The sequence below is a fragment of the Meles meles genome, chromosome 1 (genome assembly GCF_922984935.1).
Source record: "Meles meles chromosome 1, mMelMel3.1 paternal haplotype, whole genome shotgun sequence".
NCBI lineage: Eukaryota > Metazoa > Chordata > Mammalia > Carnivora > Mustelidae > Meles > Meles meles.
Window position 1 is genome coordinate 165,404,938 of NC_060066.1, and position 16,978 is coordinate 165,421,915.

General features: G+C 35.0%; 1 protein-coding gene across 4 annotated transcripts in view; it reads right to left on the reverse strand.

Annotated features, from left to right (window-relative positions):
* ATG4C (autophagy related 4C cysteine peptidase) overlaps positions 1–16,978 on the reverse strand; it is an 84,448-nt gene that overhangs the window by 521 nt on the left and 66,949 nt on the right. The gene's annotated exons all lie outside the window — the stretch shown is intronic.

The window sequence follows — 16,978 nt, forward strand, 5'->3', positions numbered from 1 at the left end:
TTAAAGTTAATTAGCATTGTAGAGTTTACTTGTAGCTAAATACCTGCTTCTCCATTTAAGAATAGATCATCAAAATTAAGTACATTATCATTCACATCCTACCCCCTCTACCACCCCCCCCCCCACAAAGAAAGTCTTCTAAACACCTTCTGTGATTTAAAGGTTTACTAAAGAATCAAGATTTCTCTTCTTTTGGTAGTAACAGACAATAAAACAAAATGGTATTACTGACTATGGTAAAATACTATGAAAGACTGTTACCATTACACAGAAGAAAAACCATTAAACCGAGTCAGAGGGCCCATTCTAAACTCAGTTCTACAACTTACCTTGATGAGACCTTGGACAGAATCACTTTACCTCACTATCATCTATAAAATGCAGCAAAAGATATCCAATCTTCTTACCTCAGAGAATTGTTAAATTGGACAAAAGCAGTAATAAAAAGCTATTTTAAAAAATTTAGTCTTTTCATACTCACATATTTGAAAAAATATTTTTTCAATAATTTGGTAAACATGAAAAATAGTGTTGTTATAGATAGCAATAATCCATACCTTACATATTACCTTCTTAAAGCTACATAATTCAAAAGTGAGAAAAGCAGTACCTGGAATTTTGTGGCAAGACCCAACAACCTTATAACCTTTGTCAATTTGGGATTCGTTAACAATCCAACAACCCATTCTAAACCACTTTAAAACTTTCTTTTAAGTAAATTCTATTAAAAAATTAAAACATTAAGAGTGAATAAAATTTTTGAATGACATTGTGGTAGAAACAAACTTTTCTATGGATAACTAGCACCTGTAAGGATTCTGAGAAGTTTATGTGAATTACAGAGAATGCTGAAAAAAATACCAACAGTATTTACACATCATTAATCATGATCAATTAATTATAATTTGTTTCTAAAGGATTATTTCAGGGGTAAAAACTAAATTCTCCCAAATGTCAATATTCAACTGAAGGATCATCAAATTCTTACATATTGCATTTATAGATTCTCTTGAAATGTGGCTTAAATAAATATATAGCCCTAGCATACAGATACAATGTTAAACTTAAAATGTTTCAATGAGACAGTTACTATGAAATACATTTTTTAAATTGAATGGGAATGAACCATTTAAAAATAATTAAGTACTTAGAAAAATTAGATGTAATGAAAATCATAACCTATTATTCAAATTGCTCTCCTAAAGTACACATTGCTCAAATTTATTTTATTTACACTCTATAAAAAAAGGGGAAGAAAGAAGGAAAAGTGCAGAAGATAAAAATAATGTGATCAAGCCTCTTTCACCTCCAGCTAATGGCTGGAATACAGCTGAAAATTGTTGTCATTTTATATTCATTTAATGTTACTTATAAAAGTTAGTATCTAATGGGCATTGTATCATTTTCAAATCAGCACAACAAAGCTAATATTATCATCTCTTCATCCTTTCTTTCAAGATCAATAAAGAAGTCATTTAGGTTTATTAGCAGCTCATCAACTAAGATTCAAATCTGTGACCCAGGGCAAAATGTCAGAAAAGGGCTCTTTGTCCTTTAATTACAAAATATACCTACTTTTTGCAAACTCACTTGTAGTGTAAGGCCCCCTTATGTGTATTTATTGATTTAGGCTTTAAGAATTATAGTTTTTCTAACTTTTTTTTTTTTTGAGGGGGGGAAATATCTTTATTTCTTTCTAAAATTGACTAATGTGACATTTGTTTTCTTTTTGAACTTGGTTACCTGACACCATATTTTCTTTTTTTTATTAATTCTTTTTATTAACATATAATGTATTATTTGCCCCAGGGGTACAGGTCCGTGAATCATCAGGCTTACACACTTCCCAACACTCAGCATAGCACATACCCTCCCCGATGTCCATAACCCAACCACCCTCTCCATAACTCCCCGTGCCCCTAACAGCCCTCAGTTTGTTTTGTGAGATTAAGACTTTCTTATGGTTTTTCTCCCTCCTGATCCCATCTTGTTCCAAGTCTTTCTAACTTTTCTTGATTTATTTAAAATATTTTAAAGATTATCAAATGAAAAATATATTAAAGGTTTATTCAAATGAACTGAAATTTATATCCACACAAAAATTTGCTTTATTCAGAATTGCCAAAACTTGGAAGCAACAAAGATGTCCTTCAGAAGGTGAAGGATAAATAATTGGTACATCCAGATAATGGAATATTATTCAGCACTAAAAAGAAATGAGCTATCAAGCCATAACATGAAGGAACCTTAAGTGTGTATCACTAAGTGAAAGAAGACAATCTGAAAAGGTTACAAACTGCAAGATTCCAACAATATGATGTTCTGAAAAGACAAAATTATGTAGGTAATAAAAAGACTCGTGGTTATCAGGGATTAATAGGAAGGGAGAGATAAATAGGTGGAATACAAAGAATTTTTAGGGCAGGAAAACTATTCTGTATGATACTATAATGGTGGCTACATATCATTATACACCTTTCCAAACCCACAGAATATGTAATACCAAGAGTGAACCATAATGTAAACTGTAGACTTTGGGTGATAATAATGATGTGTCCAATGTAGGTTCATCAATTATAAGACATGTCTAGTGGGGGATTTTGATGGGGAAGGAAGTATATGGGAACTTTCTGTATTTTTTACTCAGTTTGCTATGAAACTATAATTTCTCTAAAAAATAAAGCCTATTTTAAATATATATATTAAAGGACAAGTGAGGGGGCGCCTGGGTGGCGCAGTGGGTTAAAGCCTCTGCCTTCAGCTTAGGTCATGATCCCAGGGTCCTGGGATCAAGCCCCGCATCGGGCTCTCTGCTCAGCGGGGAGCCTGCTTCCCCCTCTCTCTCTGCCTGCCTCTCTGCCTACTTGTGATCTCTCTCTGTCAAGTAAATGAATAAAATCTTTAAAAAGTAAAAAAATAATAAAGGACAAGTGAGTTGGGCAGTAAGGTAAGTGATAACCTATCAGTACATAAATACGATATGACAGGGAAGAAATAATTTTAGAACATAAATATGGAATGCCAAAGGAAACGTTAGAAATTATTGAGCTTACTCTCATTTTATAAATGGGAAAACTGAGCTCCCAAGGATTTAAATTACTTTCCCAAGATGACTTAACAACAGCAGTAGCAACAATAAAAAGAGATCAACTAATAAGGAATTATTGGGGATATTAGGCCTCAACCACTTATCAACATGCCTTTTAAACATTTTTCCCAGCTCCTAAGCACCCTATCAAGAATGTTATTTCAGACTTGTTAAAAAAAAAAAACACTGATTGATTCTAAAAACTTTTATCAGAAGTGAAAACTTTAGGGCGCCTGGGTGGCTCAGTGGGTTAAGCCTCTGCCTTCGGCTCAGGTCATGATCTCAGGGTCCTGGGATCGAGTCCCGCATCGGGCTCTCTGCTCGGCGGGGAGCCTGCTTCCCTTCCTCTCTCTGCCTGCCTCTCTGCCTACTTGTGATCTCTCTCTCTCGCTGTCAAATAAATAAATAAAATTTAAAAAAAAAAGTGAAAACTTTAATATTCCTTTCTTATATTACAAGTTAAAACTAAGCTTAAAGTCGCTCCATGATGGATTACATAAAAGCTACATTAAAAAAAAAAAATCTAAACAAGATTATCTATGACACAGGGTATTATCAATTGAGATATTATACAAAATAAAAAATAACAATAACTTGGGAAATTATATACTGTTAAAAGAAAAAATAGGATATAAAGCAATATAAAAAATTTAATCTCAAGTATGTTAAAATCATTTTAAATATGTATTTTCAAAAGGCTAGAAGGATATACAACAAAATATAAAGTTTTCTATGAACGAAAGACTTAATGGTGATTTTTTTGTTAGACTTCTCATTTCCAAACTAACATGTATATCTTAGACAGGAGAAAAACATTTTTTAAAAAATTTAAGATAACTGAGTTTACTATCTCACAGTTGCTTTTCAAAAGGTGACTCAATGGTTTGCTCAACAATAATTTTAGAATAGGTAAGTCTTCTGTTATATTTTAATAACATAATCAAAGATACACTAAAGTGGCTTTATTATCTAAAAGGCAAAATTATTTTTTCAGGAGGTCAAATAATTTATCACATTTTTCCCATGTGCTAAGTTGACAGGTTTCAAAATCTAGAAAGGAAAAAGCTGGAGGACAGAAGTTAAGCAATTTCTTCCTCCATAATGCTCGTAGGTATGAGGAAGAACAGAAATAGAACAAGGAGATGACCTCTCCTCCCCAGGTTAAAACCTTTAGCTCTAGCCTCTGCCACCACACATGTAAAATTATAACCAGTACAGAGCAATTGAGACCTATGTGGTCTATATTCAAAACTATATTCACAGTGGAGCTACATTTTATATAGTGGTTAGGTTCTTTTTTTTTTTTTTTTTTTTTTTTTTAGTGGTTAGGTTCTAAAGACAGCCCACTATGTGAAAATCAAACAGTCAAAATCAAAATATTAAAATTATCGGGGCACCTGGGTGGCTCAGTGGGTTAAAGCCTCTGCTTTCGGCTCAGGTCGTGGTCCCAGGGTCCTGGGATCAAGCCCCGCATCGGGCTCTCTGCTCAGCAGGGAGCCGGCTTCCTACTCTCTCTGCCTGCCTCTCTGCCTACTTGTGATCTCTATATATCAAATAAATAAATAAATAAATAATATTAAAATTATCTTCAAAAGGCCTTTAAATTGTTTGAAAGGTGTTATGCATAGTCTTGTGTGTACAACCCTATTCCATAACATGTATACAATACCCTACAGTCAGTATTAATTTAGAGTATGTAATAAAGAGTACACATGGAAAAACATGTTCCTGTTTTATTGCAAGAGTTCATGTAGTTGAACTGAAGTAAGTTAAATGAGCATGTGATACTCACTCCCCTCTGTTTTCTCTCTGCTCAATCTTAAATTACTGTAACCCAATTTTTACCCCTCACCATACTGAAAATACTCTCTTCTGGTTCTCAAAAAAAGCTTTTATTAGTTCCTATTCTCTTGATAGTTTTATAGTAATCTACACTGCTAAGCATTACTTTCTTAAAATACTCACTTCCTTTGATTTCTGCAATATTTTGCTTTCCTGTTTTTCCTATTCTCTAAACGATTTCTTCTCTATCTCCTTCATTGACTCTATTGATTCCTACATCCCAAAATGCAGATATTAATCAGTTATTGATCCTTTATCTTCTTTATATATTCTATGTTCTCAAAAATATTATCTACTCTTAGTTTCAGCCATTTCTCTGTTAGGCTTTGTTATTATCCATAATTTACAGTTGAGGGAACTGAAAAATATTGAGGGGTTAGGTGACTTGTGCAAGTTCACATAGCCAGTAACTCAGAGCCAGCATTTAAACTTAAGCAGGCTGGTACTGTAATAACCACTATACTATACCGCCTCCTACAGTAAGTAGAGGCATGGTGCAATATCAACTCAAATTGATGATCATTTCTCCCTCCCCAAATTAGCTCCCTTCCAAACTTCTCCAGGTTTCTATCATTGACAACGTCATCTTTATTAGTTAGGAATGGTTTTTGTGCCAACTGACAAAAAGATAAAATACAACAATGGTTTTAGGTACCAGGAATTGTTATCACATAACAAAAAGTCTGACAATGCTACCTTTGGTTAATTGATGTCAAACAGTTCCTACAGTTCTCTTGGCCTTTCCCTCATGGTCACAAAGAACTACAGAAACCCCAGGTGTTGCATTCACATTCAAGGCAGGGGCAGGTAGTTATAAAGGGAGTGACAGAACCACATCTAAATCTACCATTTTATCAGAAGAGCAAATTTTTTCCCAGATACTTCCAACACACATCCCCTTATATTTCATTGACCAAACTGTGCTTAAATACAAGGGAGACCAAGAAAAATGAATATTTGGGCACACTGTTCCCCCAAATTACAGCAGGATTCTCTCAGCAAAACAACAAAAAAGAGAAGTGGATATTGAACAGGTAACTAACGGTGCTTGCACACCATTCAGAGAGGAGAACTATGATAAAAATAAAACAGGGTAATGTGGTAAGGAAGGCAGGAAGGCTTCTGTAGGTTCTGTGGTCAGAAAAGGCCAAGCTGAGACCCAAATAATAATAATACGCAATCACACATTAGAGTTCTAGGAGAAGAACATTCCAGGTAGGAAAATCAGCTAGTACAAATGCCTAGGATGCCAGTACACTTAGCATGTTCAAAGAACAGAAAGAAGGCTCGTGTGGCTCAAGGATAGAGGGAAAAAGAAAGAATGGTTGGTACAGAAAAGCCGGATCATCCAGGCCCTTGTTAGCCACATTAAACATTCTACCTCCTAACATTCAACCATAAACATTCAGTAACACTCTATTGTAAAGTTTCTGCTCATGATATTCCTATCATCTAGCTGCCCTTCCTACTTCCTTTTTGATCATACAAACTCAGTCCTCAAAGTTCCAGCCCAAAATCCACTGTCAAGTACCTCATTCTGAAGTGCTTATAACTTTTTCCAAAGTTCTACAGATTTGTGTAGCACAAGGATTACAAACATGGACGATGGAACTTAGTCTCTGCTAAAAACCTGGCTAATACCTACAAACTATATGACCGTGGGCAAGTTACTTAACTAGATTGTCTCATTTTCTTTAGGCTGTAAAATGTCAGTATTGATAGCATCTTTGCCACAAAGTTGTTGTGAGGATTAAGTCAGTTAATGTATGTAAAGCACTCAGAAGATTACCTGGCCTCTAATATGCTGACTATTTTGCTGCCATTATTATCACAATGTTAGTATTTACTAAGTATATTTTTACAGTCATTTATCTTTAATATCCACTTCATGTCTTCCCAGTTAAACAATAAGTCCCTGAAGATTTTAAAAGAAATCAGAGTTCTTATCATTAAAACTCACAAAAAGACCTATGGAAGAAAAATATCCCTCAAATTTCACTTGGAAAGTATAGAACTAGGAGGGGAAATATAATCATAAACATAAACTTGACACACTAAGGTATTTACAAAAATACATTTACCAAATAGCAATGGGTATGAGAAACTGCATACCACTGGAGAAAAGGGAATGTTTGTTCTAGAAGAGGAAGCAAACTTATTCTCTTGCTTTGTGAGATGGAGTAAAAGTGATGTAGAGAATGATTCCAACTCAATATAGGAAATGCTTTTTTTTGTTTGTTTGTTTGTTTGTTTGTTTATTTACAGCATAACAGTGTTCATTGTTTTGGCATCACACCCAGTGCTCCATGCAGTACGTGCCCTCCCTATTACCCACCACCTGGTTCCTCAAACTCCCCCCCCCCCAACCCCTTCAAAACCCTCTGGTTGTTTTTCAGAGTCCATAGTCTCTCATGGTTCATATCCCCTTCCAGTTTCCCTCAACTCCCTCTCCTCTCCATCTCCCCATGTCCTCCGTGTTCTTTGTTATGCTCCACAAATAAGTGAGACCATATGATACTTGACTCTCTCTGCTTGACTTATTTCGCTCAGCATAATCTCTTCCAGTCCCGTCCATGTTGCTACAAAAGTTGGGTATTCATCCTTTCTGATGGAGGCATAATACTCCATTGTGTATATGTACCACATCTTCCTTATCCATTCATCCATTGAAGGGCATCTTGGTTCTTAGGAAATGCTTTTTTAACAATAAAGGTCTGTCCAAAAATTGGAAAGACTTCCAGGAAAATACTTAGCTCACCATTACCTGAAATGAATATTAGATAGTCAACTGTCCAGACCATGTGGATTGATGGATAAAGAGGAGACTGTAGAGAATAGTGTTTATGAGCGCATATTCTCAAAGTCAAAGTGTCTGAGGTTTGAATCTCAGCACTATCATTTATTAGTTGTGACCTTTTATGAAGGTTACTGAACCTCTGTAAGGACAAGATTCGTCATGGAAGGCAGCTATACCACCAAAGTAAGATTCCTTATATGTACAAAGGGATAACAGTATCTACCACAGAAAGTTTGTGTAGATTAAATGGGATAATATATATCAGGTGTGTAGCACAATATCAAACATATGGTAAAGACTCCACAGATGTTAGCTTTGGATTGAATAACCCCTAAGATCTCTTAAATATCCGGGATTCAATGGCGATAATATATGTTTGTTCTATAGCTAGAGGACAGCTGGATACTTGTAAATATTTTTATTACAATTTATAAATTAAAAATTTATAATTTTTATTATTTTATTAAAAATAACCCCTAAGATCTCTTAGATATCTGGGATTCAATGGCTGTAAATAATGTTTGTTCTGTAGCTAGAGGACAGCTGGATACTTATAAATATTTTTTCCTGTGTGGACATTCATTCCATAATCAAACAGTTTCCTAATACTCACATTTTTTATTTGAGATTTTCTGCTCAAACATCAGTACTATTAGGTAGTTGAGTTTTATCATTAATAAATAGTATTTTATTTTACAATTATCTTTAGGCTGAGAACAAGTGAAAAAAAGGAAGAATGGGGATGTGAGATAAGATAAAAATAATCTACATCAGGCCTTTTTATAAGAGAGCAGAGCAATGGAGACATAATCTAAGTCAGGGATTGGCAAAGAGATGTGTTGGCAGGATACTTATGAAAAGTGAGCAAGTTCATCCTGCAGAACTTGGAGAGGAAGAGTATATAAAAGCACAAAAACAGAGGTGAGACACAAAACTGAAAACAAGGAAGCTCACTGTAAGCCTACATACAGACTCAATTCCCAGGTCCCTCCTTGCAACCAATACCCTTCTTCGCTCCACACTAGCCATCCTACAGACAGAAAAATAAAGATTTATTCTTTGGAAAAACTGAATAAAGATACAGCCTTTAGTGTACCAGGCACAGTGATGACTACAAAAGATAAAGAGAACTCTAAAAATATTAAACTGGTGGGCCCTCAGCATCCTTCACTTCTTGGTCCTAGAGTACCAACAAGCAACATATATTCCACAGGGAGATGGCAGAACTCCTCTCTGAAAAAAAATGGTACAACTCCAGAGAAAAGATTACTTACAAACACTTGGAAGTTACCCAATGAAAAGACAAGCTCATCAACTGATCATCCCAATATGAAAATCACCAGCAAAAAAGCCATGCTCAAACACCTAGAACTTCTATTCACCCTTTTAGTGCCTCACTCTTAAGTATAAACAGATACAGAAGATCACCCGTTATTTGAGGGAAAGCATCCAGGGGAGAACTGAAAGATTAACGCAAAAACAAAAAAGAATCCAGAAGGAAATAGAAACAGCAAAAGAAACAGAAGAAAATTTCAAAATTACTATAATTTCCTTGGGGAAGAAGAAATAATACATTCATAAAAAAAGAAGAGAATACAACAAAAGAAATAGGTGAAAACATACTAGATTTGCTATAATTCAATTACTGAACTCCTTGCTAATTTATAAGACAAACTTATTACAAAATCTCTTTAATTCATTCCTTCATCAACAAATATTTATGGATTCCCCCAACATGACAGACAGTTCTAGGCACCGGGAAAACAATAATATACAAAACCAACAAATACCCCTTATTGAAATTACATTCCAGTAGAGTAGAAAAGTGGTAAATATGTGTGATGTGTTTATATATGATATAGCAAAGTGTGTGTGTGTGGACTTAAATGAATAATGCTAAGGAGAAAAATAAAACAAGGAAAGAAGGAAATAACAAATACATAAAGGCCGAAAAGACTAAGAAGGTGACAGGTGAATAAAGACTTGAAAAAAGTGAAGGAGGGAATCATGAGAATATCTACAAGAAGAGAATTGCAGGCACAGGAAAACAAGCAGAATCCTGGGAAAAGACGGACACCTAGTATTTTCAAGGAGGCCAAGTGTAGTTGGACTTGAGAGAGGAAGGGGATAGGTTGGGGGGTGGGTAGAGGAAGATTCCACTTACAGAAGGCCTTACAGGTAACTGGAAGAGTAGTGGACTTTTACTCTGAGTTAGAAAACTACTGTAGAGTTTTGAATTAAAGTAACATGATGTTAGTTACATTTTAACAAAATCACTCGGGCAGCTATACTGAGATGATACCCTATAGACAGAGCAGGGGAGATCAGTTAAGAAGCTACTGCAATAATCCCAAGAAAGATATGATGGTGTACCACAGTAAAAATGGTAATGGTGAGAAGTCACCAAATTCTAAATATATTCTGAAGGAGAGATGGTACACTTTGCTGATGAATTGGGTATGGGTTGTGAGATTGCACAAGGGATCCAGGATGATTCCCAGTTTTTAGACGAAGCGATCAGAATGATGCAGTTGCCATTTACAGAGTAACCAAATTTTTTTCATTTGGTTTATTTTACTTTACTTCTATAACTTAGTTAAGTTAAAATTTCTTTGGATGGATTTAAAATAAAACTATAATGCCATGTTCCTTTCTATACAGAGTACTCATGTAGTAAAATTTCAATGAAATAAAACTAATGTTAGGATTTTTTAATGGATTTTTAAAATTTATAGTTCTATCTTACAACTCAAAAGAATTAAAACTGGTATTTTATAAATATAATTATTCAGAGGGCCATGATAAAATTAATCTTGCCACCAAGAATAATCATTAAGAATTGGAAAAAATAGGGGTGCCTGAATGGCTCAGTCATTAAGCTTCTACCTTTGGCTCAGGTTATGAGCCCAGGGTCCTGGGATCAAGCCCTGCATTGGGCTCCCTGCTCAGTGGAAAACCTGCTTTTTCCCTCTCCCACTTCCCATACTTATGTTCCCCTCTCTCGCTGTGTCTCTCTCTGTCAAATAAAATCTTTTTTAAACATGGAAAAAATAGAAAAAGCAACTGTCAAAGCAGGTGAGAGTCACCAAGAAAAGTATGTCTTGAGATGTGAAAATCTTAAGAGGGGATGTACATCTGGAAATGACAATGGAATGAATATCTTTAAGGTATGGGGGAAAAAAACTGCTAAAACAGAATTCTATGCAGCAAAAATACCCCTTCAGTAATAAAGGTAAGCTCTTCACCTTCCCATCCCCTCCCAAACAGTTACTTTCTAAAGCCACTAGATGAGGCTAAGCAAAACATTCATACCAGGGTCAGGGAAGTCAGTCTGGTCTACTGAGAACCTGGCAGATATCACTTTAATCGACTAATCAAAGTTAACATCACCAGTAAAGGGACAAAGTGAAATCGTGTGCCAACTACTAGGATGCAGTAAGAACGTACAGAATCACTTTCATTATATACCTTACAAATATGCATAACCTGAAAAATCATGAGGAAACATCAAGCAAACCCAAACTGAGGGGATAATCTATAAAATAATCAAAAGTATATTGTAAAAAAAAAAAAAAGCAAAAACAAAAGTGTCCTATGATCTCTGAAAATATCAAGGTCATGTGAAAGTCAAGGAAAGATGAGGAGCTATTCTAGATTAAAAGAGATTCAGTATATATAAATGCAACACCCTATTCTGAACTGGAGCTTTTTGCTATACAGAGCACTACCCAAAAAACATGAATAGTTTCTGAGGATTACATGGTAACATTGTACAAGGCTACTTTCCTGATTTTGATAGTTGTATTGTGGTTAGGTAAGAGAATGTCTTTAGGAATTGCGCACTCAATTTTTCAGTTATGGGGCATCATGTTGGCAACTTACTCTCAAATAGCTCAGGAAAAAAGTTATTTGTTCTATATTTACAACTTTTCTGCAAGGGTACAATTATTTCAGTTTTTTAATGAAGACAAAATAAAGCTGCATTCAAACAAACAAAAACTGAGAGAATTTATCACCAGCAAACAGCACTAAAGGAAACCATAAAGGAAGTTCTTCAGAGGGAAGCAAAAGGATGCCAGACGGAAGCCGAATAATGAAGGAAAGAATGAAGGGCATCAGAAAGGGTAATAATGACTGTTTAAAATAAAGTGCTTTGTTGAATCTAAAATATATGTAGGATTTAGATATATGACAACAAAGCACAAAAACAGACTTTAAGGAAAAAATATTACTAGAGATAGAGGGTCATGTAATTATAAGAGTCAATTCAATAGGAAGACCTAACAATACTAAATTTGTATATAATAAAAAATATACAAAACAAAAAGCAAGATAACTTGAAGGAGAAATGAACAAGCCCACAATTACAATTGGAAACTTTTATCACATATCTTACATACTATGCAGGAACAAAAAGGACATGAAAAATTTTAACAACACAGTTAACTACTGAGAGACGAGAGAGGGAGGGAAGGAGAAGATTGTTAATAGAAAGATCAGAGACAGGATTAAACAGAACTGTTCCATAGAGATCCTAAAATCTAAAGAAGTGGAAGATGGAAGAGGTATTGTTTTAGATGCACTCCCAGTAAACCTGACTTCATCATATTCACCTGACTGCCAAATTTTCCACCTCTCTCAATTCTCCCAGACCATTTGCTTCCCTATCCAGAGAGATTCCATGATTGACCATTTCAATGACATAAAAGATACTCCTAACTCTACCAGAAATTCTACTATCTCTATCACTCCAGACTCTATTGCTCATCTTATCTGCTCCCAATTCAAGGTTTCAAATTCTTTTTTTTTTTTAAGATTTTATTTATTTATTTGACAGAGATCACAAGTAGGCAGAGAGGCAGGCAGAGAGAGAGAGGAGGAAGCAGGCTGTCCGCAGAGCAGAGAACCCAATGCGGGGCTTGATCCCAGAACTCTGGGACCATGACCCGAGCCGAAGACAGAGGCTTTAACCCACTGAGCCACCCAGGCGCCCCTCAAGGTTTCAAATTCTTAAAAGCAAGTCATGAAGATGTATCAATTAGGTTCATTGTAATTAGGAGGACCCTCACTATTCTCTTGCAGATTTTTACCAATTTTAGTGTGGTAGGTTTAAATAGGGCAGATACTGTGGACCATGTAAGACTTTTATCTGGACCTTAAGGAAAATGAAATGGATATATTTTATAAAATTTGTACTCCCCAAATTAAATTATATGTTTCCTGTTTTTCTTGTCCATAACACTATATTTTTATGGAATTTTAAATTTTTGTTGTCCACTTATTTATTGATTTAATGTTCATCTTGTCCACTTAGACTGTATGTTCATGAAACTAGAAGTCCTAACTTTCTTATTCACAAGTGCATACCCAGCACCAGACAGTCATTCAATATAGTGAGTACTTATTATGGGCCAGACAGTGTTCTAGATGCTTTGGGATACATCAGTGACCTAAACAGGCATAACATTCCTGCCCTTGTGAAGTTTATATTCTACTGGGGAAGATAGGTAATAATAAATACAACAAATAAATAAATTTTATAGTGTATTATAAAGTTGTAAGTGCTAAGAAAAAAATAAAATGACTAAGGTAAGAAGGAATGGTGGAGAACACTGCATCTTTAAATAAGGTGGTCAGATTAGGCCTCACTGAACCGCCTTAAAGGAAGCAAGGGAATCAGTCCTACAGATAATCTGAGGAAAAAGCATTCCAGTCCATCACAACTAGGGTAGATATCTGCAAGGAGGCCAACATGACTAAAGCAGAGTGAAAGAGGGTAGAGTAAGTGATGAGGGGTTGAGGTAAGGGAATGGGGCATGGAAACATACATCATCTGGGATCTTGGAGGATATGGTAAGAACTTTATATTTATAAGTGAACTGAAAAGTCAATGCAGGTTTCTGAGGAAAAGAGTGGTGTGCTTTGACTTTGGTTTTTAAAAGATCAGTGAGGCTGTTAAATCAAGAATAGGTTTGTGGGAGGCGTCTGGGTGGCTCAGTGGGTTAAGCCACTGCCTTCGGCTCAGGTCATGATCTCAGGGTCCTGGGATCGAGTCCCGCGTCGGGCTCTCTGCTCAGCAGGGAGCCTGCTTCCCTCTCTCTCTCCCTGCCTGCCTCTCTGTCTACTTGTGATCTCTCTCTGTCAAATAAATAAATAAAATCTTAAAAAAAAAAAAAGAATAGGTTTGCGGGAGGGGGTTTAGAAACAAATTAGGCCATTGCAGACCACAATACTATCAGCAGAGATATGAAAAGTCTGATTCTAGATATATATTGAACATCTAATTGGTTATAGGATATGAGAGAGAGTAAGAAGGTAAGAATAATCCCAAGCTTTTGGCCTTAGCAGATAAATTTGCCCTTAAATGAGAGGAGGAAAATTATGAGCAGAAAGAGGCTTGAAAAGGAAGATCAGAATTTGATTTTGGAAATGTGCATCAGACATACATAGGATGCTGAATGCATTTGGACATATGTAATCTATAACTGGAAAGAGAGGTTTGAGTTGAAGACATGATCTTGGTTTTAGTTGACTTATATTTGATATTTAAAGCTATAGGACTAGAAGAGATCACCAAGGTAAAAAAGACATGAGAATTGAAGACTAAGCCATGGGGTGTTCCAACATTAAGAGACTGGGGAGAAGAGCAGACAAAGGAGAAATGAGAGGGGAAAAACTAGTGAAGAATGAGAAAAATCAAGAGAGTGGTTATAGAAGCCAAATGAAGAAGATGTATGAAGGTGTAGTGAGTGTTCAGCTATGGCAAATATTAATGTCAGGATACGTGGGATGAAGACTAAGATATGAACAATGGACTTAGCCATGTGGAGTTTTGGCAGAATGGTAGGGGTGAGAGCACTCAAATCTTGTTGATTACCTGAACTACCATATTAATGAACTAATAATTTTTTTCTCCTAGACACTCAGATGTAAAGCAGACTTGTTTTGGGGCTCCGCCTTTCACTTGCCCTCAAAACTGCTTGATCTTATAGATTCTACTTTCACAAACTCTCCGAACAGTTCCTTCCTCTCCCATCCCACAGCTCTGTCCTCATCCAAGTCTTTGAAAAAAGCATTACAAATCAATGAAGAAAGGTTCTTTTTAATAAATAATGCTAGAACAACCAGTTATCCATTTTTTCCCAAAGAAGTTGCAGATCTTAAGACATATACAAGTTTTAAATGTGAAACATAAAACTTTTGGAAGAAATGTAAGAGAATTTAGGAAATCTATTTATGACTTTGGTTATTACAGATTTCTTTGATAAAAAATTCAAAACCCATAAAGAAAAAGATTTACTAATTTGACAAAAATTAAAGACACACTTAACAAGTGAAAATAGTAGCCTGGGAGAATATATTTACAACACATAGAGCCAACAAGTGGTAGTATCCAAAATTATAAATTTGATTTTATTTCCTTCAACTCAAATAACCATACAGAGAATTAGAGAAAGGGAATAAATAAGAAATTCACAAAAGGGGAACCAAAGGACAAATAAACTTTGGTAAGATGCTCAATTTCACTGTCAATCAGGGAAATACAAATTAAAACTACAAAGAAATACTTTGTAGTTATATTTATATTTATATCCATGAGATTGGAAAAAAGAATAGAAGTCTTACAATATCAGGTGTTAATAAGGATGTGAATCATTGGAAATTTTCATATACTCCTTGGTATGATCACTTTGGAGAGCATTTGACAATATCTAGCAAATCTAAAAATATGCATACCCTGAGACCCAGCAGTTCTACTCTATTGTGTCTAGGGTATCTACTGTAATAATCCCAGTTAACATAGTACATGTAAATGAAGAGATAAGAACAAGGATATTCTTAAAAATATTATTTGTAATTGGAAAATGAAACAAGCTAGATGACCATTAACAAAAGACAGTTTAAATAAAAAGTAGATTGTAAAATGTACTACTGTTCAGCAGTTATGAATAAGCTAGACCAATCTATATAGATCTAAGTCACTATTAAATGAAAAAGCAAATGGCAGGATATATACATTTTCATATAAACATATCATTTGTGATAAATTTACTAACATGCAAAGTAGTATATATTGTTTATGGATATATACTAAGTATGAATATTATATACTAACATAGGATAATAGTTACCACTGGGAAGAAAGGAAGAGGATAAGGTTGACGAAGGTTAAAATGCTTCAGTTATATATGTATTTTTTTCCCTTATGCTCAATGGTAGCACATGGGTATTTATTATGTTATTCTCTATATTTCTGTATGCTTGAAATTAAAAAACTAATTTAATAAAATCAACATATTGCTAAATTACAAACCTTTTCAGCCTAGCATTCAAGACTCCAATATTATATTATCCAACTTCCTTTTCTAGCCTCATCCTTTGCTGTTTCCTACAGCAGTGTTTTTCAAGCCTTGGACACACATATACCCCCTTCATTATTTTTTTATATACGCCATCTCTGTTACGATTAATGATTCTTTTTTTTCCATAGTTTTTAACTTAAATAGCCTTGTACAAATCACTAATTAACAGGAAATCACATGTTTAATATGCCAGTTATATTTTTCTAATATGAATATAAATAAATACATATGGATTAAAATATGTATCCTGGTGCTACCTAAAAACATCAAGTGTCACACTTTGGTTTGCAGTCTTATACCAATGGTTCTCAAATTTGGAGTACAAGACTACTTGGGAGGCTTGTTAGAACTGCAGACTCTCAGGCCATAGAGGATCCTAATTTAGGGAGTCAGAAGACAGAAATCCTACTCTACATGTACTCTTGACACTAACAAATTGGACTATTTGCCATTCTCTAGTCAAGGTATACACTTTCCTTTTCCAATACGTTTCCTCTTGTTATTTCCTCTGCTTTAAGTAACCTTTCTTTTCCTTAAGGCAGTAAAAATTAAGCCTACACTTTAAGGCCCAAATTAAATATCACCATCACAATAAAGAACTTTGACTTGGATGTGACATTGCTCTCATTTCAACATCCTTCCTTCTGCTGTCAATTTGTTTCTATTTCTGTACTGGTGCTTATCATATTCAATGTAATGTATGTGTACTTGTCTTATTCCCTCTCCTGGCCTGCAAATGCTACTTGAGGGCAGAAACCTTATACCTGTTCAAAAGTAGTATTATGGCTTGGTCATTTTATGCTCTCAACATGGTAATTATTCAGATACTTGCTGGGCTGAGCTGTGCTAAACACTGAATTAATTTCACAATTTTTATTAACATTTTAA